This window comes from Ptychodera flava, chromosome 17 (assembly GCF_041260155.1).
Source record: "Ptychodera flava strain L36383 chromosome 17, AS_Pfla_20210202, whole genome shotgun sequence".
NCBI lineage: Eukaryota > Metazoa > Hemichordata > Enteropneusta > Ptychoderidae > Ptychodera > Ptychodera flava.
The window spans coordinates 19,682,772-19,686,362 of NC_091944.1; the positions used below are offsets into that span (position 1 = coordinate 19,682,772).

Sequence of the window (3,591 nt, forward strand, 5' to 3'; positions counted from 1 at the left end):
GGAGCATTGAGTAAGCTTTGAGCTGATGGTGTCACCACATAGGGGCTACTGTTCCACTTACGCATAGGGGATCATAAGAACATTTGACAAATTTCTATATGCTTGCGGTGTTTTTCCATTGTGAGCAGATGCGAGACTGATCTGGTCAAGCTGGATTCAACATCTGCAACTAATAAAAGAGCGTGTTTTGTTGATGGATGTTTTGACTTCTGGTAGAGCTGACATTGCGGTCTGATCAGAGACGTGGTAGAGGGGGAGGCGTCTTTCTTGTTCCATATTCACAATGTATCTTTTTCTTTCCATGTGTTTCTGCATGTATGTATGTCTTTCTTTATGTCTTTCTTTCTGTCTTTCTGTCATTCTGTCTGTCTGTCTGTCTGTATGTATGTATGTCTTCTGTATGTCTTTCTGTATGTCTTTCTGTATTCTGTCTTTCTGTCTTTCTGTCTGTCTGTCTGTATGTATGTATGTATGTATGTATGCATGCATGCATGTATGTATGTATGTATGTATGTATGTATGTATGTATGTATGTATGTATGTATGTATGTATGTATGTATGTATGTATGTATGTATGTATGTATGTATGTATGTATGTATGTATGTATGTATGTATGTATGTATGTATGTATGTATGTATTTTTGTATGTATGTATGTATGTATGTATGTATGTATGTATGTATGTATGTATGTATGTATGTATGTATGTATGTATGTATGTATGAATGCATGTCTCTATTTATCTATCTATCCATCTAGTATTCATATATCTATCTATCTATCTATCTATCTATCTATCTATCTATCTATCTATCTATCTATCTATCTATCTATCTATCTATCTATCTATCTATCTATCTATCTATCTATATATCTATCTATCCACGATTCATATATGTGAGGTTGTATGTCGTCCACATGTCTATCTGTCCCTTCATAACGTACAGAATGTAAGTATACTTCCCATAGACATCATACCTCTTTAAGTGAAGAACTCGCCGTTTTCCGTCTTCAATCAAGCAAAGATGATAATTCTGTTTTGTTTTAACGAAATAAAATATTAGGGTAACCAAACATGAATCTTCGAGGCAAGAATGGACGACATAGTTGGGTCAAGCATCGTTACAAGTCAAATGAGATTAAATCAATCGTGGCCTGATTACACATCCCTGAGATGTACTTGGTCTTTGGCTTCGTTTGTTAAGTGCCGTTTGACATTTGATGTGGTTTCTCCGCACATCTGTTAGGGATTGAAGTGGGCCGTAAAAAGATCAAAAGATGATCTTTTAGACGACGTCAAAAAGGTTTACCCAGAAAATAGCTCATCCCACTGGACTGTAAGACTCAAAGTGATAATGTCAAGGGGAAGGTGGATTGTAAATAGTTGCATCCATTAATTCATGTTTACAGAATTTGATTAGACTGGCCTCGGTCGTTTGCCTTTTCTCGGGCTTTCGCAGTAGTTACAGGCTGCCAGTGGCTATCCCGTTTAGCGCGCGACCTTTATTACGACAGTCTACCGATGTATCTGCTGAAGTTTATTCCGTCAGTTTGCTCTGTTTTGGTATGTATATGTTGTTGTTGTTGTTGTTGTTGTTGTTGTTGTTGTTGTTCTTGTTGTTGTTGTTGTTGTTTCCTTATTTCCTCCTTTGCAAAGAAGAGTCACAGCAACATACATATTTACATTTTAAGAGTCATAACATTTACATCAGCCAGAGACAAAAATGAAATTAATTGACGCAAAAAAATTGTCTGAAAAAATTCCAGGGAAGTATTTACGAGAAACGCACTATCCTCAGAGCTGAAATTGTTAATGACATATTCGTTTCCAAGCATTGCTGAAACAAAAAATCCATCACTGAGGTCATTAAGGAAAACTGTAAAGTGCACACTTGTGTGGTTAATCAACTTAGACCAAAGATCAATCCTCTGTTGTTCTGTTTCTGTGCAGGCTACAGCAGAATGGACAAGCAAATTATTCGTGTCTTCCTCACATTTTGGACAATGTATTATTTCCAAATTTGCAAGGATCTGTAAAATATACATCGCAGTATTTTTGAAGAAAAGAAACAATTTTGCAAAGCGCAATAAGAAAAGTGGTTCAATTTTTGGATGCACAGTATGAAAGAAATCAAATTCCCTTTTACTTTCAAGTCTACCCTTCCGCAAGACATTTTCTGTTTCATACACAGTGTCTTTAACTATTAATTTCCAAGTTGCTCTATCAGGAAAGAATCCTGACAAATAGAATTCTTCCAGAAAACATAACAGGTCATACTTTGCTAAAATACGTAACACATCAGGAATAAAGCCTCTTTGACTTTCAATGACTGATAGTTTGAATTCAAAAAGACAGTGTTGGAAGACTCTTTTGCACAAAGCAGAGCAGAGTCTACAGATGTATCTGCTGAAGTTTATTCCGTCAGTTTGCTCTGTTTTGGTATGTATATGCCAACAGACTTGAATCGAATGCCAATTTCGCCCGCGGTGCGTTTTATCTGTAATGAGTAAAATGTAGAATACCGGTAGGTTTAATGATTATTCTTTGAGACTGTGTTATTTTGACCGCATATAGAAACTGAATCGCTCTACATGATCGTTACTGGCAAATGACAAGCATACAAACTACACAACGATATAAAAATGAATTACAACCCCGAATGGGAACCCAGAAACATCACAGAATTTGAATAACAGCAATTACAACAAAGATCGTCTATACTAGTAGCAAAATGTCGATCTTTTCAAAACGTCCGTGATATAGGCCGAACAAAAAAAATGTTGCGCTGTTCCGATAACCCGACCTACCCTATTTTTTACCTGCCGACCCTAAATTTTTTAGAGCTACGTAAACACGGAAGTAAAAAAAAAGAAAAAAACCCGTAAAATCACGCGTACGTTACTTGGTATTTGATTTTTGCTTGAACGAGGATGTCTTTTATGTGTTTTTTCCCCTTTTATATGTATGATACATTTTCTGTAAATGTTGTGGCCAGTATTTGACACCCTTAACCCCTGAAATGCATATTTAAAATAAAAATATTTTTGAAAAAAAAAATTCCGGCCGACCTACCTACCCTGTTTCTGAAAAACCATTTATCGGAACAGCACAATTTATTATTATTTATTTATTTATTTATTTTTGGGGGGGTTAAGATTATGTTTACTTAGCATTTTCTGCCCGTCGCTTGACCATTAAGATATACATTCATACCGCATTTGATGGACTGTATATCTTGAAATCGGTGTATTGACAGATAGGTTCAGTGATTCTTGATATAACACGCAGATAAACATGTGTAATTTCTTGCCGACAGAGGGCGCCCGCAATTTCCAGCGTGAGAGTTGCGGTATTTCGATGGACAAGCCCCCCGTCGCCTGGCTTTTCTCAACTTGCCGGCCATCACATTCACCCCGTGATAAACGCAACAACCTGCCACTAACGCGACAGTCTGGTGAAGTTCATTCCTCCAGTTTACTCTGTTTTGATATTTATATTCCCACAGACTTGAAGCAAGTCTTCGGTTTCACGTACCTGGGGTTTTATCTCCTCCGGAACAACAGGTGCAGACTAAGCTTACTTGTATGA

General features: G+C 36.9%; 1 protein-coding gene across 1 annotated transcript in view; it reads right to left on the reverse strand.

The window, feature by feature from the left end:
• The window catches only part of LOC139115722 (N-acetylated-alpha-linked acidic dipeptidase 2-like), a 29,126-nt gene extending 29,118 nt beyond the window's left edge, over window positions 1-8 (reverse strand). Inside the window, exon 1 of the mRNA XM_070678044.1 lies at window positions 1-8. This exon is cut by the window's left edge and continues 406 nt beyond it. The gene's annotated coding sequence lies outside the window, so the exon portion shown is untranslated.
• Between the last annotated feature and the right edge of the window lie 3,583 nt (window positions 9-3,591).